Source organism: Aythya marila, assembly GCF_965140915.1.
Source record: "Aythya marila genome assembly, chromosome: 8".
In the NCBI taxonomy this organism is placed as follows: Eukaryota; Metazoa; Chordata; class Aves; order Anseriformes; family Anatidae; genus Aythya; species Aythya marila.
The window spans coordinates 21,654,770-21,676,678 of NC_139049.1; the positions used below are offsets into that span (position 1 = coordinate 21,654,770).

A 21,909-nucleotide genomic window follows, 5' to 3' on the forward strand; every position below is an offset into this window, starting at 1 on the left:
AGGATGGGCGAGATGTGGAGGCTGGAGACAGTGGGTGAGGGGACCGGTTGCTGTCTGCCTTGGCCGAGGGGTGGACAAAAGCTTTAACTCAGCTTCTGCCAACCACCACAAAGTATGAGAAAGATATTGGTGAGTCAAGAAAGGTGCTGAAAGAGAGTGAGTCAGGCGGAGGAGCATGCGGCTGGCCCGGGGCTGGAGCAGGAGCCACGTTCCCTGAGTGTGGTGTCCCACCCCAGGAGGCTGGTGGTGGTGAAGCAGTGCCTGACTTTTGAGGAGCATGGACAGGACACAAAGCAACGTGCACAGAATGCAGCAAGGGAAGCCCCAGTCAGATAAAAGGGAAAAAGAGAAGCTCAAAATGAGTGTGGAAGAGTGCTGAAATAAGGGTCTAAAGAGATTGTGGCACCTCTGTCCTTTGAGGTGCTTGAAAATCAACTGGAGAAGGCTGTGGGCCACCTGATATGACTTTGACATCAGTCCTGCTTTGTTTGGACTAGTGACCTTTCCCATCTGCCTAATTTTTGTGGTTCAGTAAACTACTTCCACCCTCCTTTTCTTGAGAGGATGAAGTTTTTCAGTGCTAGGTCTGAGGTCAGTGGCAGTGCTCCTGCAGATAACGCTTATCGATGGCTGAGAAGGGCCAGGCATTACCAAGGGTGCTTCCCTTTGAGTAGTGTCTCTTAACATAAAGATGTTTGTTTTCTCAATCAAGCTTCAAGAGGAAATACTGTAATCAGCTGTTAAATTTCTTCGCTACTTCAGCATTTTCTTTTGTTAGAAGCACCAGGGTGTTTTCTAGGATGCTGGTGTTTAGCTTCATAGCCTGTGGGGAACCTTGGCATCAAGCACATGGATTGGGAGCTCAAAGGAGATTGTAGCCATGTGATACAATAAACATCTACCTAATCAGAGAAACTTACTGTTTTCTGTTTATTATAATGGGAAACATGTGATGAGTGACTTAAGCATCTATTTGTTCTCCGTGTTTTGCAAAAGTAATAACTATGGGCCTGTAATAGTGACACACAGTCTGTAACATGCAATGGTTAAATATTAATACACCCTGGCTGTGTTTAAAGATCAGGAATGGCTCTTAGGTAATGAATTGTTAACTCTGTTTTTAACTTCATCAGATTTTGTAAGGTGTCTTCCAGAGGTGTAGTGTATTGCCGTTTAGAGGGATAGTCTGTTTGATGAACCTCATCAACAATTTAACGCAATTGTTTCTCTTGAAAGGCTCTTCTGGGTTAGGATGTTGAGAAATTGACACTCAGGTTTTTGCTAAGGTCTGGTTTAATCACTTAAAAACATGGCCAGGCTGCTTGACAGGTGACCACACAAAGCATTCACAAACGGTTTGTCTTGCTCATCTGTCTCCTTTTTTTAATCACACTGATGGTGCTTTTCTTTTTTGCTGGTTGTTCTGAAACCAATTCCATTAGGCTGGCAGGCGAGCGTTGTTTGGAGGAGCATCGGTGGAGGGATCGTGTCCCATGACAGCTGTGACAGTCCATAGGGTCTGCTTAGCAAAAGGGCTGCCCCAGCCTGCTGCTGCGGCAGGCTTTCCTGGCACCTACAAAGTGACACCGGAGACTTTAGACCATACGTGTAGTCTCGGTTAATTGTGTTAGGTATTTGTTCTCCCAGTTTAATGTTTGTCCAGGTCTTGTAAATGAAGTTGCTACAGTGAGAAATTTTATGGTGTCCAAGTTCGAGATGATCCAGCTTATCTTGTTGACTTTCTCTCGAGCTGTTCCTTGTGGCTCTGCTCCTCTGGCCAGCGTGCGGAGGTGACAAGCGGGGCTTTGTCCTGAGTTTTGCTTTATGGTCATTATTTCCAGGTGACAGACAGCATTTTATGCTGCTGTAAAAGCTGTGCTGTTCAAATGAAGTTCCGTTTCACATGCAAACAGTTGGATTTTGGGAAGTTTCAATCTGTTTATTTGGGGAGTACAAATTATTGGCGTTGCAGGAATCGGAGACCCTAACTGCTGTGGTACACAAGGAAGAAGGGCTGATAAAACGTATGCTACAGATGTTATGACAAGTACGTCATATTTTTTTGCTGGATAGCAGAGTGACTGATTGGCTGTAGACATTCCTGACACTGCCTGACAGAAAGGGTTATTTTATCTGAAAACAGTGCAGTTACAGATGAGAGAGCTCCTGAAAAACATCACTCACTTTTACTAGCGACATCCATCACTTCCTAATTATGGCTGCTCTCAGGTGGAGAAAAGTTCTCCCCATTGTTCCTCCAGAGCTCCTCTCGTCGCTGCTGCAGCAGCGTGGCTTTAAAGTTGGTCCTTTATCTGGGGCCCAGGCACCCGTGGACTAAATTAATGCACAGAGGTGTCTGTCTGTGGTAGCTGGGATCCCACCGGCACAGGAAGGGCCATGGCCAGCCGCTGTGGGAAGTGAGCGGCTTTGTAGTGCAACCACCCGCTTTGCAGCACGGAAGATCTGTGAAGCTCCGGTTTGCAAGTTGGAGTTTTCATTGTCCTTTGAAAAGCTGAATCAAGTCAGAGCAAGCTGGGAGTGAAGTGAAAAGAGAAGCCCTCGGTACCGTTCAGAAACAGGGTCTCACTTTTCCACTGCGTGCACTTAGGTGTGATGGCAGGAGCATGGCTGTCCGGGCGCCCCATGAGCTCCCCTCCCTGTCTGCCTGCACCCCAAGGCACGTGTCCTGCTGCCTCCTGGCCAGGTGGAGCTGCTGGAGGGAGATTTCCACAATGCTCAGTCAGCTTAGCTCTTCCCCCCTGAATATGTTGGTCCTGGTGCCGTGCTAAAACACTCTGGAAAAGCTGTGGACTTCTGCCTGTGTTTCAAATGCCCAAGTGGTTGGAAAACTTCATATCCGTGGGAGCCCTTTGCCTAGTTGGGTGTCTCGTGCTGCGATTTGCTCGAGTCCACCTGCTGTGTGCAGCTCAGATTTTCTGCTGGGCTCTTAAGAAATTTATTTTCCTTTGCCATGTTAAATAATTCTTTTCTAGTAGTCTGATAGCAAGAGCAGTGCAGGAGATTTACTTTTTTCTGTGTGCTACTGTTTACATACGGATAAAAATAACAGTTGGTTGAAGTATTGTTTGCTTTCATGTATATGTGCGCCATGTGTTCCACCCTCTCTGCCTGGAATTCTTTTTATTTACTTTGTGTGGCTCATCGATCCGAGCGCAGGCATGGAGACGCCGAGGATGCCATGGTGATGGGGTCAGCGTAGGTGCCTGCGTACGTGGTGTGGTCAGGGAGGAATAAATGAGCGTTTTCAAAATTGTAGTTTAATTCCAGTGACTTTGCAGATGGTGAAGTATTTACAGTTGCTGAAATGGTCTGTGCTGCCCCGTGCTGCCTTTTCCCTTTGAAGAGTAGGTGCCTTGCAGCCCTTTCCTGGCTGCTGGTAATTGCAGTAATTAAACATACCTGGTAATGACAACAGCCCTGATGCACCCTCTGCTCCTGAGGACACTGATGTCCTGAGGTCAGGAGCACCCACTGCTGTTTCACACAGCCCTCAATTTGAATGCAGGCTCAAGGTTAGAGCTGCGCTCCAGAGGCAGGCAGGAGGGCATAGCAATGCTCCCCGCGTGCTCCCGGCTTCCTCCTGTGAAGTGGAAGTACGGACGGTCGAGGTCCTGCTGAACCGACCTGGTGTTTTATTGTTTCACGCGTACACTTCGTTTTGTACCACTAAAGGAGGGCTTGTTCTTTGGAAAATGACCCTAAGGTATTATCTCTCCTGGTAGGAAGAGGGGAGTGCAGAAGAGATTAAAGTAACTTAAAAAGAAAAATAGGCTTAGTGATGCTGTGGTCCCCAACTCGCCAAAGCTTTGGCGGCCAAACGCCGTGAGCACTGGTTATGGAAGAGCATCGCCTGTGGATTTCAGCAGCAACCATGGAATTTCAGAGTCCCAAAAACTGCTGTGTAGTTGAACAGATTGAGTAAAAGCTCCCAATGTTGTTGAAGTTCTAGAGGAAAAAATGATTTGCACTAACAGCTAAGTTTTCTTTTTTTTTTTTTCCCCAAAAAAGTCTGATAATGGGTGGAAAAAATCGACCAACCAACCATACAACAACAAAACCACCACCAAAAATCGGAAATCCCCCCTATCCAATTTCCGAGGACTGAAATGCTTCATTATCCATCAGCTCCCCAAAGGCTAATTTGTGGGGATGGTGGTGCCAGAGCAGAGGCTTTTGCAGGGAAAGTGTGGGAGAGGCCATCTGTCAATATTGTTCTTGCTGCTTTTCCAATGCTTTTACAAATTGATAGTCTGGGAGTTGTCTCTGCTGCAGGTAAAGCCTGTTTCGAGCCCTTGTGTGTTGTTATTTTATTGAAGTGAGACATGAACGCTCTGGGGAAAATGGCATTGTGAGATGAAGCACTCTGATACGTGCATATAGCTTAAATGTCATCATACCTAAAAAAAAGATAAAGCAGATGTTAATTGTAAAACTGTACTTCATGTACATTTCTCTGAAAGCATTTCATCTAATTCAGCATATCTGAGCACATGACTGCTGTGTTTATCCATCCTAAAAATGTTTCTTTGAAACAGTTCTGTGATTATGCAAATACATAGTTTTAATAGAAGGGAGAGTAGATTTAGGAGTCTCTGATTAGAGAGAATATTTTCTTCCAAGATTAAGAGTCTGAAGTAACAGTCGATGTTATCATTTGTTGTGAAGGAGAGAATTGCAGGTCCACGTTTTCTCCTACCATTAGATAAGCAGTTTGACTGGAATAGCAGTTTTAATCTGTTTTAATGATGTTTTTCCAATATGAAAGGGGCCAGGAGATGCATAAGTCTAAAGGTCTGCTGGTAATTGTCGAAGTGATGGGAGTTGTTTACCGAACGTACAGTGACTGGATTGTTGCTTCTCGCTGCGAGCGCGCGCGTGACCTTTGTTCGTGGCTTAAAGTATAATTAAGGAATACGTGCCTCTGTGTATTTAGAAACAATAAAACCATCCCACTTGCAGATGTCGAGGTATTTAGGGATGGCAAATACAAATGAAGCAGTTTGGTGAGTGCTGGTGCTAACTGTTAAGTTATTTACCGATGTTCCCATGCCTTTCTCCAACGCAGCTGAAATGGTGTCACAGCAAAGCTTTCCGTAGGCTCTGCCTCACGCTGCTGAGGTCATGGCTGCTTATCGTGCCTACGGAGGTACAGCTCCGTCAGCTTTTCCAGGTGATCCCGAAGAAAAGAAACTAAGAAATCCTAACCTGCTGTGCCTTTTGCCTACAGTGCGTGCCAAGCCTTTTGCAAGCTATTTGCAGAGATATTAAATAGGCTTTGCTTCTTGTCTTTCTCTGCTGGCATGGTCCTGCACCTGCAATGTGTATCCAGTTGTAGGAACCTCAGTGAGGGAGAGAAAGGCAATTGGAGGCAATTCTCTGCTGAAATCCTTCAAGGCTGACTTCTTAAACTCATGTTGTTCCCTAATGCCCAATGTTTCTGGGGCTGTCAGGGTAAACAGTGGCCACTTTGCAGCAGGTGGGCTTTCTTAATCTGTTGGTTTGACACGCTGCAGTGCAAGCTTTGGTTTGCTCCAGCATGTGATGCCTTGTGCCTGGGCAAAGGAGGAAATGTGTGCATGGCTCATGGCAGTAGCAGATCTTAAAAGGATTGGTTTGAAGCTGCTTGGAACCTTTTCTGAATGTAGAAAAACTCCCGTGCTAGCTGTCCTCTCACAAAGCTGGAGAAGTGCTTCCACAGACCTGGAAGCTGCCGGCAGGATGCTGGGGCCAGCACATCCCCGGTGCTCCCCATCCTGCCCAGCTGCCCCTATCCCTCAGCACCATCCCCCTTTGTCCCTTTTCATCCCGAGCAGCGTTGGGTGTCTCTGAGGGAGAAGGGTGTCACCGCTGCTCCAGCACCATGGTGCTCAGTTGGGGTGGGCACAGGCAGGGGCATCGCTGCTGAGACATCCCCAGCCGCAGCCCAGGGCTCTGCAGCACGTGGGCACCGCCGTCTAGTTGAGGCAGGATTTCTTTGGGGCAAATGAAGTGTCTGTCACGACTGAATTAATGTAAATATTTCTAATAACGCGTGCGTGTGTGGAGAAATACATATTTAGCAGCTGCAGTATTTGCACCACAAACTGCGAAGAGGATAATGTAACACCTTTTAAATAAAGGAGGCAAGAAGGGAAATCCCCAAATTTAGCCTTGTTGCTGGATTGTGAAACTTGATAATCGGCTGTCTTGGAGTATGGGAGGAAAAGGACATCACTAAATAGGGGGAAAGGACCTGAAAACAAACTACCTCTCTGGATCCTCTTACAGCAGAATATTAGACTGGTTGGAAAGAAATCTAAGATCTCTGTAAGAAGTTAAGCAATAAAATTATGGAGAGTGGGTGTTGTTTTTTTCCCCATCCATACAACCACGGTTAGCTGACTACATGAGAAAAGGCCTCTGGTATGTAAATGTGTTTGTGTTTTTTTTCCTTCCGAGGAAGGAATTCAAGATCTGCTGTCAGTGCTGTGCGTTGCCTGTGCTGCAAGCTTTCCTTTCTAAGGGTTGTTAATAAATAGAAAATTGACAACTTCAAGAGAATTGATTGAAGAGAGAGGATTTTCATCAGATTTTTTTTTCCACCCACTTGGAGCGATGAAAATCTGCCCAGGGATCTTTCTCATCCCTCTTGTTACTGCCTTAGCCTAATGCCTGGACCACTTTAAAGGCCATTAGTACCAGGAACAAAAGTTAAAAGAAAACAAAGTCTCATTTTCAGTCGCTTTCCCGGTTATTCATTTTGGATTCAGCGCATGAACGACTTGTAGTTCACTGTGTGGCTGAGTCGCGGGATCAAGGCTACAATGGAGGCATTGTCATCACCTTTCTCTCCCTGCTTCTCTGTGCAATGAAGTTGAAATCCTGCTTTTGGCATCCAAGCTGTTGCTTTGGTGACCAATTATGACTCCAGAAGTATACATTGTGGTCTTGCTGAATAGTTGAAAGAGCGTAAGGAAAAAGATAAATGTGTTCAAACACAAGTCTGTTTTGCAAGCCTTCAAGGTGATTCAGAATAGAGTTGTTTGCGTATTTTATTTAACCTGATATGTAAGCATAGTGTTGGGAATTCAAATGTCAGTGTTACAAATCCAGAAAATATAATTAAAGGTGATTTAACACTCAATGCTGTGCCCTTTCCGTACACGTTATAATTACCTTTAATTTTTGATAGTATGGAGTTCTCAGTTTCACTGAGTTGCACTGCTTGTCTGCAGTTATTTAATTTTAGAAATAATTATGCTAGTCACTTAAAACTGTTTTTTTTTTCTTCTAGAAGCCTAAAACAGAATCTGTAATTCAGGGTTTAGTGGATGCATCTTGGTCTTACTGATGTTTCTGAAAGTATTTCTGTGAATCTAACAAGTTTATGTGAGGTATTTTTAGATTGAAGAGGGAGCTTTATGCTAGTGACATTGCAGAGGTGAAAGAATGAGAAAAATGGTAAATTCCACAAACACGTTGATATAGCAGCTCCGTCACAGGTAAAGCCCAAAATTCAGCCAAATTGGAGTGTGCAAACAGGAGAAAAATGGGTGTTTTCAGGGAGAAGAATCACGTGCGATGCTCCAGCAGAATTTTCTTATTTTCTTTGAACGCTTTCAGCAGTGATGTTTTCAGGATTTGTTCATTGCTTCCCACTGCATTTAATCCCCTCTGCTGTGCTTCGTGTGGTTCACGAGGTCCTTGGGTCAGCGACGGCTCCGTGCGCAGACACGCCGGCCGTGCCACTCACACGCAGTAAGTGACAACCCCGATGATTTAATGACAGTCTCGCCCGTAACGTGCTGATGCCGCAAGTTACTAATGCTCTCGGTGGGCTAACGAGTACGTCCATTCGCCATGCTGGGTAGGCTGCTTTGTTTGTCCTCCCCAAAGATTAGTGTTTATACTCCCTTGATAAAAGAAAAAGCACTCCAAGCATGTGTTCAAAGGGAAAACTCTCCTAGATCTGGCAGGCAATACAATTTCACTAATAGCTGCAGATACTTAAGTAGCCTATTTTCATAATCCCATAGGTAGTTGTTAAGAGCATTTTCTCCTACTGGGAGAATATCTATCCTTCTCTTGAACTTCTTGTCAGCTCTCACTGTATTTATGACCTTAATGGAGTTTCCAGCAATCATGCTAAGATACAGTGGGCCCTAAGTATATCCATATATCTGTACTTGATTTTACGCCTAGTAGCACCTCAGGTTGGTGTAGATGGACTGTTTGGGTCATGTCTGTAGTAATAACACAGACATGTCCCATGCCCTCATAAATGTTCCTTCCTTGGTGGTTGAACCGTACTAAATTTAGACCAGCTTTGTAGTTGCATTTTGCTCATTTAAATGAGACTATTCTCTTGGGCTAGATTGCATCTGCTACTGAAATAGTACCTAGGGCAGAATTAGTAAATCAGCCATTTCAGTGCATTTTTTCCCAAAATCTGGTGTGAAAGAGAATAGATTGACAACCCAATAACTTCTCACTGGGGCTTATGGAAATTACGAAGTCAATTGTATTGTGCAGGAAAGCTGCGCAGTGCAGCTTGTTTTCTTTTCCTTGTGTAGTTTTTAAGTACACTGCGATGGTTTTGGGCTGGGAATAGTGTTTTAAGAGGAGACGCTTTGGTGCCGCTCTGAGCTTTGGAGCTGAAGTCACGCGGAGCTGAAGAACCAGATTGTATAAAGAGGATTTCAGAAGCTGATAATAAAGGCCTTACTCATTGGTGATATAAGAATAACAAGTATGTTGCAAGGAAAGATTATGATCTCTGTTTCAAAACAAAAGAAGTTACCTGGGATACGTATTCTTATTTTGATCGATAAGCCAATATGTAGAAATGTCAAAGTTTTGGCCAGGAAGGACTTAAGCCTTCAGAATTAAAAAGCATCTGTTCCTGAAATCTGAGCTTCTGATCCCTCTAATCGCTAAATAAAGGAAGAAAGAAAGAAAATAGTCTCCATTTTACTTATTTTACCAAATATCCTGTTCTACAATAACTTCATTAGTTTTTGCATGTTGATCTGTAATTTGTAGGCATTCAGGGGTTGGGGGGGGGGGAAGCTAATTTTGATGACTTTGTAAGATTCTATTAGAGCTATATAAAAATAAGTATTTTGGTAAATGAGTACAGCATTACTGCCTTGAGCATCTGGAGGCTTCCTGGTTGTCCAGGAAGAATTATCTAAAGGTTGGTTGCAAAGGATGTGCTGCCTGGTCTTGTTCTTGTCAGGCTGCTGGTGACCACCTCACTCTGAACCTTTACCCAAAATAAATGGGGAAGTGCTTAAAGAAGTTTCAAGAATATAAAGCACTGTTTATGGGCTGTTCTCCATTATGTTTTCCTCAGTTTATAAGGAATTACAGGTCCTATCTTGTCTCTGCACTGCAATCAGCTGTGATTCCCAGATCAAATTGCAAGGCAGAGACAGGATCTTTGGTCTGGCTGAGGAAGGAGACAAATCCTTGAAGGCATCTCTTCAGAGAGGGGCCATCCTCATTAACAGGTCATTATCAGATGTAGCTGTGCTGCTGGAAGGAACTTAGTCTAGGTGAGTTGTAAATCTTGAAATCTTCAGGCTTCTTGTTCGGTAAATCCCTCATAAAAGGTGAGGAAGCGTGTGGCAGTTGCTCTGATTAAAAAATAGAAGTGGAAATGTGCGAATGCTGTGCTGAAACACAGCATTTACCAGAAGATTCTCCTTCTGAAGGGTTTGCTAAGGGTTTAACCTCCTGAAGATGTTGAAAATAAAGGAGAAGCGCTGTTCTGGCGTTTGGAAGCATGCTGGTCCTTTCCTTAGAGATTGTTTACTGCAGAGGACATAGGCTTTAGCAAATTTTTCTGATGTTATTGAAATATAACCGTAGTCCCTGGGTAGGAGATTATTTTGCAAAAGAAAATCAATCTAAAACTGCCTTGAAATCTCTTTTAGAGGCTGGTAAGTACTTTGCGTTATGCAGTAATTGGGTCACCGTGTGTAGTTAAGACTGCTGCTTCTAGAGGCAGCCTGGGCATCTCCAGTCTCTACCCACTTCTCTACTTCTGCTTGCTCCAAATCTTTTTATCATAAGCAGCCACACAATGCATCAGATCAGGAGTCTGCTTCAGGTTGAACAAAATTGTATTCCCCCCCCCCACATACTTTTACCTTGCGATTGGGGTTCCCTGATCCAGCTCACTGCACAAAACTGAATCGATGTATCCGAGGGGGTGACTGGACTTGGACTCTGTGACTGCTTAACCCATCACAGTTGCTGAAAGATGTGATTTTCAAATTACAGCCTCAGTTACAAGAGATGGATGTATTATGTTACACTGAAGACTGCTATTATGAAAACTCAGGCTGTGTACCCAGGGTAGCGGTGATTCCTGTTGATATGTCAGATTCCTCCTCTTTTAAAAGAACCTTCCATGGTTTTCAAAGTTTAAAGTCAAATTTAAAGTTTTCTACTGTCGTAGAGCATGTGATTTCACTATTAGATGTGAATCGTAGTTGTGTCCTATTTTACTTAGAAGTTTTGGGACTATGAAAATTAGGTATTAAAAAAAGTTGATCCTCATTTTCTTCTGCTTTGTAGTTACTGGGCGGTTGGCTTTCAGTTGGATTCATAATGACTTGCTAGTGCTGTTATCACTTAAAGCTTTAAGAATAAATGCTAGGTTTATGTGGTTAATCTCAGAACAGGTAAATAAACTGGTCATGCAAAGGAGACTTGTGATGGGTAAAGTTTTCAACTTGTAGTCTTAGTTTTTCCAGAAAATGCATTCACCAATGTCCATTTTTGGATTTTATCAACAACAGTGTTATTCTAGGATACAACTGGTCATTCCAGGAACAGTGATTTATTGTTTGAAGGCAGTCTGTGAAGAGTCTGTTCTCCTCCATTACATTTTTTGGAGGACATCAATGTAATTTCTTCTAGTAGGCTGGCAGATGAAGGGAGTAAAATGTAGAGCCTTTCAGTCTGAGGAATACTCTTAATTTCATTAATGAAGTTGGAGTGATGGGTAATGCTGAAATCCTGTATCTGTCTGCGTTAAATGAAAGCTGGCTGATTGCTCCCTACTCCTGCAGAGGAAGCAGGGGCCATGCTTTCTTAACTTCAAGAGCAGGTGTGTGTTGAATCTCAAATGATTAGACTCATAAACACAAAAAGCCCTTGGATATAGAAATAGCAAGCATTTTATTCTGAGTTTTTCCTAGCAGAAATAAATTTAGTCTCGTAACTACATTTTTATTAAAAATTTCAAGAGAGAAAAACACCTGATCTTCACCAAGTCTGCATTCCTGGTGCTTGATGCTCCCAGTGGTGAGATTTATCATTAAAAGGTGATTTTAAAGTTGTTTATACCAGCAATATCCTGCTGTATTCTGTAATATTACTTTGCTTTTTACTTACCATCTCCCATCCACACATCTCAGCGTGTGTTGGAAGGTGCTCAACATTGGCCTCGTGTGCTGATGCATTGTCCGCAGAGGTCAGTCCTGACTCCTGCTTACAGACAGTGCAGGTGGAGGAGGCTGTTCAGTGCTAAATCATGTCTTAAAAGAACGGAAAAAGGAATCCTGTCTTGATGGGGGCTGAAGGATCGACAGGGTGGCTGGTACAAAGGCACAGGTGAAGTCCCTGTCACGTGGAGGGGACTGTGGAGCGAGGGTGTCACCACCATTACCCATCTGTTATCTTAATGGTATCGCTCCATCATCCTGGGTAAGTTCTTGGGCAGTAGTGTTTGCCTGGTATTAGTTAAAATATCATTGGTTTTCTGTTTCATTAGTTACTGAGTATTGTGATACTGCTATTGTGAGATGTTAGGAACCTTTGTTCATACCACCACAATCACATCAGCCAAAAGTTAGGGACATAAATTAGGTACGTGGCATGGGAATGCCAGCATGTTGCGCAGGGGAGTGTAAGGGGGGAGCACCGTGTGCTAGCTAGCACAGGGCATGGAGGCAGGCTGGAGGCCCCTTGCCTTCGAGAGGGACAGCAGCAGGCTGTTTCTTTGGCTTGGTCCACGTGGCAGCAGCTGGAGGCTGAGCTCCGGTGTCCAGGTGGTGCCGGTGTTGTTCAAACTGGAGCGCGTGCAGGATGATAAAGGTATGCGATTTTCTCCTGACACCGAAGAGGCTGTAGCGATTCCACGTGAGATGTGTGGGAGGATGGGGGAGAATCAACATTTGCCAAATAACAAGGGATAAAATCTGGTGGAATAACAAAGTTTCTGTCAAAATTTGAGAACAACGACAAATAAAAAACGAGTACCTATGCTCCAAAAAATTGCTGGAGGGAAGACAGGGAGGAGAGGAAAAAGGATACCACAGCATCGTGTTGCACATCGACTCAGTTCACCTGGATCAAGAAGCATGCTCCCGGAGGCCCCATAGGTGTCTGTGAATAATGTCTCTGAATATTCTGCTTGTTAGATTGCTCTTTTGTGCATGTGCACATATGACTGGGATTTTCCAGAAGCGCCAGGCCGCAGAGGCGTGCAGGTTGCGCAGCAGGACGTGCGTCGGGACATCAGTGGGCGAGCGCTGTGCTGGCAGGCAGAAGTTTTTCTTCTCTCTAAGCCCTGAATAAAAAAGTGAACTTGTTTGTGGGGCACAAGCTGTAAGAAGGTGTCTGCAAAGCGTTACGTAAACTGTCTTTGCTTATAGCGTAGTTGGTCTCTGTTCATTTTGGTGCATGTCAGAATCCGTTCATTCCTGTAGGACGATGTGGCTTCACCCACTTCGAGGTGTAAGACGGCGAAATAGTGAACGGGGCTGGCTCCAGCTGTCTGAGGGAAGCATTTTGCCGAGCGAAAATGGAACAAAACCAGCTTTAAGGGTGGTGGTTCTCTTGTGTTTCACTGGAGGAGTTATTAAAAGTTGAAATTTCAGCCTTCCTGATGGCTGTTTGAGCCAGGGTGGCACTGGCAGGGCTGCATGCGCGTGTCAGAGGCTGCGAGCAGGGGTGTGCCTGTGGGAGCTCACGGGGCTTCTTCGTTCTGCTCTTCTGACATTAGCCAACGAAGCAAAACGAGTGGGAGGTCTGCGAAGCCAGATCGGTGTTGATAAGGGAAAGCACAGTTCCCATTGCAAAGATATAAAAATACACTTTAATAAGGCAGGGAAAGGCAGAGCAGGAAGGTGTGACTGGATGCCGAAGCCATAAATACTCGAGCTGGAAGCAAGGCACGCATCTCTCGGGGTGCTGTGAGGAGAAGCAGCGCGTCCCCTCCCTGTCTTCATGCCTGCCCCTGGCATCAGCCCCGACTCCTCCCATCCCGAATCAAGGAGATGTGCTTTAGTCAAGCAGAATTTGGGCTCAGGATAGCAGCAGCTCGATGAAATGTATTGTCTCTGGGGTTGCGAGAGACCAGGCTGATAATGTAAACTCATCCTCTGACCTGGGGTGTTGTAAATCTGAATTTGAGGGCTTGGCGCTAAGTGCTGCTGCATGTGGCTGCGTGGATGGCAGCATCGCTTCCCCGGGCATCCCCACTATGAAACAGGCGGCTCCTGTGAGCTCAGGTTTTCGTCTCAGTACGTCTGGCTGAGATTGGGAGCAGTTACTTATGGGATGCAGATGTCCTTGGCCGTGGAGGGTTGCCAGAAGAATTGCCTGATGTTTCTGACGAGGCAGTAGCCGTGTGGTGACGATCTTGCTGGCGCATGGCTCGGCGTGCCGTTTGTCTCCTTGCCGAGGTATCCTCGGTGCTGCTTAGCATTCAGAGAGCCGTGCGGAGACCTGGGTCTTGTTTAATCAGTTTGGTTCTGATTGCTTCCGTGTATCCACGGGTCGCATCTTGAATTCAGCGTTTTGCATTACAAATCTGCTCTCTAGAGATGGGCAGGATATATAGCTCCATCTGCTGCGCTTGGTCTTAGCCCTTTTTCACGGAGCCCTCTTACCAGGTGAAAAGCACAGCCCACCAAGATTCCTGCTAATCGTTGGTGCGTAATTATGAAGATGAGTGCTGATCGGGTCCTATTCTGCAAAGCAAGGCAAGGGCTGCAGATAGAAGGGAGGCATTCACCCGGGCTGCCAGTGCAGGCCCCCTGCTCGCTCAGTCCTTGCAGTGAGCTGGGTGACAAGAGCCTGGTTATTCTCCTTGCGTGCTGGCTCCTAAATGCCAGAGGAGATGTGCGGAGGTAGATTTCTCACAGGAGTATCATTTGTTCTCTTTTGTTTCGTGACATTTGGATGACAGTGTTTTTGAAATGGCCATTTCTGCTATTACTATTATGAGAAAGAGGTTAGTCTGAAATCAGCATTTGAAAGTGCTGGTAAATACAGTGTTTATGCACCATCAGCAGATAGATGACCATTTTGATTTCTTATCTCATTGTTCTTCTGCTAGAGCTTGAACCTCTGTTGTCGCGGGGTTATAAGAGATAACCTGTGTATTTGTGGGCTTTTCTGAAGGTGGAATAACTAGAATTCAAATGTTCTGCAGCCTTTCTCCAGCATGGCATTATAAATGGTCATACCTAAAACTAAAGGTTTAGTGGAACTGAAAGAAACAAAGGAATAAATCTGTTCAGAAAACTTTTGCAAGGTAAATTTTTGTGTTTTTCTAGGAGCTTAGTAACTGGAGTAAGCTTCTGCTGTTCTTAAGATAGCAGTATTTACTTTTTTCCCATTTCATAGCTTTTAAAAATCTGTTCTCACAAAATCGTGTCAAGGAGGCGGATGAGTGCTACCGCTGATTTTAGAGTTGGGGAGTACAAGGTGCCAAAGTGGAGTCACACTCTGCAAGGCCACCGGAGTCCTTGTGCTGGGAGGCAGGAGTGGAGTTCTGGACCTGCCCTGCTGCTGAAAACACAGCCCTCCTCCTCGGCTCTGCCGCTTCCAGCGTACAAGCAAAGCACCATGGTGGTGGTGATAATATTCAAAAGAAAATCACAGTGGATTGATGGTGAAATAAGTGTACGGTATCATTTTTACACAAATATATGGACATAAATATAAATAGCATAAATAATGAGTAAATATGATGTATATACAGCATGTATGAAAGTCTTCTGGAAAGAAACTCGTAGCAGGTCTACACCAAAGTCAAGTAAAACCAGTCAGATCTGCTTGCTAAGTGAAAAAACCTGGAGAGGCAGAGCAGCTGAGGCTGGCGGCGGCTGCACAGTGCAGGGAGGAAGATGTCCAACAAGGTCTCTAACGTTGACCCATCCCTACCTTCAGGGAACCTTTTCTTGGGCTTTTTCACCTGCGATGCTGCCTGTTCGATGCATGCACAAAGTCTGGTCATGCGGGCTGGGAAGGCGCCAGAGGAGCCTGAACTGCATTGTGCATGCAGCGGGTAGGCTTGTATCATCCCCATCAAGTATGCGTTCCCTTTTGTGTACACGATGACTTGGACAGCTGAATCTAAAAGCTCCTCTTGAAAACAATACATTGAGAGATTAAAGTTTTGAACAAGGGCTCTGGCAGGTAGCTCTGAAATATGACTGTAGTTTAAAACTGTTCTGAAACAGCTGTAATGACAGTAACATCATCTATTGCTGTCAGAGAGAAACACAATTTCTTCCTCTGTGGGGAGAAGGAAGTAGCTGGTTAATGGCTAGAGACTTACCTCTCGAGATCTACCTTTTAGATGATGTGCTAAAAAGAGAGGTATGGCTTTCTTACCACGTAGACATATTTATATATTTTGTGAGGTTTATTTATGTTAGTTGCTTTCCTGGCGGGGTTAATGAGGTGGTGACTGGCAGCCAAGTAAATTTAACGTATTCATAGGTAATGGTATTAGAAATGAAGTCTGAAAAGGCTGGCTGGCAGCCAGTCTGGGGTCCTTGTTTCTCACTGTGCAGCTGGGAGATAAGCTGCGAAGAGGAGCATCTGTGAAAGATGGAAGATGAGAGAAAAATGTTTAAAGTTGTAGCTTGGTTTTTACCTCCCAAACGCCACCAGCAGTGCTGACGCCCATTTGGTTGTTCATCAGAGAAGGTGCTGCCTGCGGAGGCTGTCACAGCACGGGCAGCTGCAGGTATCGGCGCCGCGCTTCCCTGGCTTGATGGAAGCTGCTCTCTGTCCTGACCCTGTGTTTCTGCTAATCCCAAAAATTGTTTGTAACCCTTTTCAGCAAAAAAGATAATATAAATCTATCATAAAACTGGATATAGATTGCTATATGAAGGCCTGGTTGGGGGAAAAATAGTCAAGATGAATTTCGTTAGTGTTTGTACTCGTAAAAGTTCATTTTGGAGACTGTAAAGGATGAGAAGCACACCTGCAGGTTTATGGTGTTTCATGAAAAAGGTGCCTGCCTCTCTATTTCTGGAAAGCCTGATGTTAAAGTGTGTGGCTTTTAAATTATTATCGAGGCTATATTGCCACCCCCCTCCTTTCTGAGGTGATGTTTTGTGTTTCTAATGTGTGTTTTCATTTTGATTCATTCTAGTTTCACAGCTATGGCCTTAAGTAATCATTGCAAATAAAGCAAATCTGTTTTGGTTACATCAACAGGGCATTTAATGTCCACACAACTGCTAATCATTCTTCAATTTGTGCAATTAGAATAAAGCTCAGGTCATAAGCGGGAGAAATATGAGAGAGTCTGAAGCTGCCGTGTTGTCGTCTGCTCTTGGCTTGTGCGCTACAGAGGTGATTTCTGTCTGCTCCTGAGCCGGGGCGTATTTCCCCCGGCTTAATTAAGCTCCAGCCCTCTCGGTGCTTCTCCTCGCAGCGCAGCCGGCGGTCTCGATTCGTTGGTTGGTCTGGAAGAAGATACAGCCGTGGCACAAAGGACCGGGGTTTGTTTCTCGCGGTACGTACTCATCGCTGCTAAGTGCTCCCATTGATTACAGCCGTGCGCACACAGCTGAAAACAACACGGTTGGTGGTTTCGAGGAATGCTCACTCTACTGCTCAGGAAGCCCTCGCCGTGCTGCTTGAGGACTTTATTTTGAAACAGAAGTGGAAATGTCAGGCAAACATGTGCAGGCGTTGCAGCGCGGGCTGGCTGGAGGGGCTGCCTGCTGGCTCCCACCCGCTGGCTGTGGCCCGAAGCGGGGCGAGGGGGGCACCGGCTGCGCTGTGCCTGCATTTTATCCCCTTCTAAATGGCAGGTGAAAAGCTTCAGCTAATGCTCCCTTAATAATTAATCGGTGTGTACAGGCACATCTTGGAGCCATTTTCATTTTATATGGTATGATAGACTTTTGATTAATTACCCTGGCTTGTAGAGTTGTAATAGATTAGTGTCTTACTTAAGGGGAGGAAAGGCTGTACTTTTCTTGTCATTGACCAAACACTAATGGATCCGTTAGGTGATGCAGCCGGCTGTGGTGCGTGCTGCCTTGCTAACACGGCTCCTCCACTGTGCAGCACGAAAAGTGCGTGCCTGTTGTGACTGCGTGTTTCTGCTACCTGATTTTGGGCTGGGGCTGGACACTGCTGTCGGCGCTGCTGGAACAGGAGCGGATTAGTCTTGCAGAGGTGCAATAAACCTCAAAGTTAGGCACCTTCTTGCTAAACCATCTTGGCTACCTAGCGTTGTGCTGAATTGAGATTACAGGTGACATCCTTTCAGCTGTCTTGAAACACACTTGAACACTGGGAAGTGTGTGAGAAAAGATAGCAAAGGGGGGAGAAATGCAGCCATAGGCAGTGACGGATGGCACCTCCGGGGCTAGCCTTCCTGCCAGTCAAACCGTCTGTGTCAGCTTTATTGAGGGTGCTCATTGCCTGGATTACAGCAAGGGCAGGGCATGCTCTAACAAGGTCTGGTGCCGTAACAAGGTCTGGGACTGTCCCAAACACTGCAGCAAGACCCTTTGATGCTGCATCTGTTTAATCTGAATAACAAGTGCATGTTTTCATTGAATTTGGTAGGAAAATGAGCAGTGATAGGGTGGGCCTGTGAGGCACTTTTGATAGTTTTATGTATAACAATGGCTTTTTTCCTTTTTTGTGTGAATGGGCCAGAGCATAGATAACCCTTTTTGAAGTAACGTTGAGCTGAGACTGTTTGTATCTTCCTTTGTTACGCCATCCATCTCCTCTCGGTATTATTTATCTGAGACAACTTTGGCACTGCTCGGCATCCATTAATCTATAGCATGTGTAGAGCCTGTCCCGACATACTTGCATCCTCTGAAAATACAGCAGAGTTGGAAGAAGGCCTAAAACTTCACTTTAAATTGGGTCTTTGGTAGTTTTGTGAATGGTGCTTTGCACAAGCAGCCAGAGAGAGCCTGATCCATGGTGCTGTGTTGGTGATGGCTGGAGCACAGCACCACGAAACCGCTCTGCAGTGGTGTGAAGAGGTTGGGGGCAGGAGGAGGAGGAGGGGAGCTGAGAAGTAATGCTGTAAAAAAAAAAAAAAAAATAAAAAAAAAAAAAAAATCCCAGTCATCCCTGCTATAAAATGCTTGGGGGCCTTTTGGCTGAATGCAGTGAGCAAAGAGCAGGCCTGCCTGGCGGTCAGCGGCAGTTTAGCAGTGAAACACTGTGTAGTGGTCAGTCGTGCGCTCCCTGCTTCCTCTCGGCTGTTGAATGGATGAAGGAAGGGACTCCACTGCATCTGTGAGCAAGTCTGCTGGCCTCTGGGAGACCTCTCTGGCTGTGACACCACTTCAGAGAGGGAATTTTCTGAAATAAAGCAGCTAACGGGCATGGAGACATCAATAACTTCACCAGCAGCGTGTGAGCTTGTCCACACTCTGATGTCAACCACATAAAACCTCGGTATTCCCAGTTCTGCAGGAGGTGGTATTTATAGAAGCAAATGCACTAGAAGAGCCCTGTGTCCAGAACGCTTTTTGCAGGGACTGTATCACGCACTCCAAGTGCCTGATAGCAGTCGCACCACGCTGGCATGGGCCTGCTTCTGGTCACTGTCGCTCTCACTGTTCTTAGCCTGCGCGAGTTGAGATGAAAGGGTTCGCTTTCTGACGCTTTCTCTGCAAGTTAATAAAGTTACGGGACGTTTTTGATTCTCTCTGCCCCCCATTATCGATTGCTGAGCGTGGAGTGGCTCAGAAGACTTTGTATAGCTCAGGATTCAAAGCCACTTGAATAAACTCAGGGTTTAATAAACAAAAGAGTGATGAGATGGTTTGCTGTTGTTCTCTGCATATCTGCCTAAGGCTTTCAGCTGTCCAGGAAAATGACATACTACATCAAACAAAAGCAGTTATTGGCGGCAGGGTTTTTTAAATATTTCATTTCAAGAAAGTTGCTACTAAGGTTTTTTTCTAGCTTCTGATATACTCAGGTGGCAGGAAAAACAGCTTAAAAGGTCTGTGATGGTAATCAGGAATTTACAAACTCCCCCTTTCCATGTTAATACTAACTGGAAATGTTTTAAAGGTAACATTTAATACTATTTCGGCACTCTCTTCCTTAGAAGGATTTTGACCTTTTCATCGTCCCCACGAGCCTGGGATGCTAATGGAGGAAATTGCACATGAGACATGTGGAATGTCTGAGGTAATTCACCATATTCTGCAGGCCCTTTCTTGTGGACAAAAATACCTAAAACTTGGACTTCGTCAACGTGTAGGGGAGCTCAAATTACACTAGTTATACATGTTGTGTGACTTAACTCTCAGCTTGCTAACACTTTAGAGATTTCCTGCTCTGAAAGCTTAGGAGGATATGGGTATGCGCGTTTACAAACTCGGAGGGGTTAAGAAGGCTTGTAGTTAATCCAAAATACAAAAATGCTGCAGCAGCAGAATTGCTTCAAGCTCTTTTAAAAGTCCTTTCAAGTTAAGATGACATTGCTTTTGGTTTAATGTAATGAATTCAGTAAAGCAAGAAGGCACTCGCTGTTCTACTTGTTCCCACTCTCCTGTGAGGAAAGAGGGGCTTATAGGATTCTCGTTTGGCTGAAGTAAGTTTGGCTTGCGTGTAGGGGAATAAATCCAAGTAGAATGATTTCAAAAATAAAGGGCCAAGCAGCCACAGTTTTCTGTTGCCAGTAACTTGCTAGAAACTCTCCTATACAGCAGACGGAAAAGGGTTCAGCGATGGTGGGACTTCCCGGGGCAGTTGGCTTGTTCAAAAAGAAAGAATCGATTTCTGCAGGTTCATGCAGCTGTCTGTTAGTGGCTGGTTTGGCCTTCACGGCAGTCACTGCCCATGAGTCTGCAGTGTGAGTACCTTTGGTTGTCCTTCCCTACGCATCCTTGCTGCAGGCGGGATTGATGATTTTTCTGCACACAGATGAGAAGCAAGCGAGCCCTGCCAGCTCCTCTGGTAGCCCCGGTGCTGCTCAGCAGCTAGTGCTCTCCAGGAGGTTGCCCACCTGGCACTCGTAGGTGCAGACAGCCGTGCTTGCTGGCCGCCTAAGACACTGCCTCCTCCAGCTGTTTGGTGGAGGAAGGGTTTGAGCTTGCAGCTGCTCTGCATGTATGGCCAAGGCAAGGCTTAGCACCGCGGAGCTGCGTGTGGCACTGCAGGGGAAGGGCACGAGAGCAGCGTGCGGCGAGCCTTGGTCAGCTTCTGGTGAGCAAAAGGAACTGCAGCACATCCCGCAGCCTTGCCCTGCGATCAGGTGGCATGGATTTCAGTGATCACTGGCAGAGAGGTGTGAGAGGGATGTCTGTTGTGTTGTGCTGAGTCCGTTTCGGCCCTTGCAGCATTCTCCTGTTGCGTTTGCTCAGGAAGGATCTCACTTCCCAGAGGTGACCAGCTGGCTGTCTGAGCCTTGCTGGTTTTTGACAAACACCATCAATGTGTTTTTAAACCTTATTTTGCATCTGGTGTGAGGCTTCTGCAGGCGGGCAGGAGCGCAACAGGAGCTGCGGTGCCTCGAGCAGCCCTTCGCTGTGCCCTCGGCGTGGCGCAGAGGTTAGTCCGTCGGGAACCCTGCCTTCAGGCTCAGAGGGCGAGAGTAAGTGTTGTTAGAAACAGCGGTGCTTCCTGAGGAACTGCTAGTCAAATTCCTTCATGTGCTCTTTTTAAAAGGGCTGTAAACAAATTGTCTCTCATAAACCACCTGCATGCATAAAACACGTTTTCTATTGCCAGCATCTCCCAGAGTTGGATGGCTGATTTAGCCCTGACAGTGCCCTGGGTACTTCGTTCTTCCACTTAAAAAGCTGATCATTGATACTTTCCCAAATCTTTCCCAAATGTTTCTGTGTATTTAATGTTAGTGTAAGATATCCCTGCGCTGCTCCTGCAGGCAGAGAGGATACCAGCTGCATCAGGCAAGTTCTGCTGCTGCTGCCTCCTGCAGTGGGAATGGCCTGTGTCCTTCATTGTGTTTCTTTGGATTTTGGAGAGTCATTTACACTGAAAGACAGGGAAAATCAGAAGATATGCAGGAGTCTGTCACAAAGCCCCTTTCAGAAGGCTTCTGAGAAAATTACTTGGTATGCTGCATATTATCTATATTTATTTTTTCCTCACTTTTCAACTCAAAGAACTTTACTTCTAAAATAATAAAATATGAAAATAAAATTTGAGCCTGACCTGTCACCAGTGGGTAATGCATTCTAAAGCAAAGCCTCTGGGCATTGGACCTTTGCCAGCTGACCCTAAAATGCTGTTGGCGTGGTAGGTTTCTGCTATAGCTACTTTAAAACTGTCAGTGGATGCTTACCAGGCAGAAGGACTTAATTTGGTAGTTAAGGAGTGAGGAAGCAGGATTCTTCCAAGAAATTTCTGGGACAGCGTCCAAGTCAGTGGGAAATGTCCTGGGATTTGTGACCTGAGATTGTGGCACTCTGCAGCCCAGCCTTCCTCCTGCTTGTAAGTGTTGGGGAAATTTGAAACACTCCCCATGCCAAGACGAACTTATTTTTTCAGACAATAGGTGCGCTGGCTTCTGCATGGAGGAGGGACTCCTTCACTGCTCTGTCCTCAACCCAGCCCGTTTTGGGGTCTTTGCTTCCTGGTGGATGGGGGCAGCTCCCACAGGGTCTGCTCCTCCCTTCCCCTGCAGCG

At 45.6% G+C, this 21,909-nt stretch overlaps 1 protein-coding gene across 10 annotated transcripts in view; it reads left to right on the forward strand.

The window, feature by feature from the left end:
* PTPRF (protein tyrosine phosphatase receptor type F) overlaps positions 1 to 21,909 on the forward strand; it is a 364,428-nt gene that overhangs the window by 97,132 nt on the left and 245,387 nt on the right. The gene's annotated exons all lie outside the window — the stretch shown is intronic.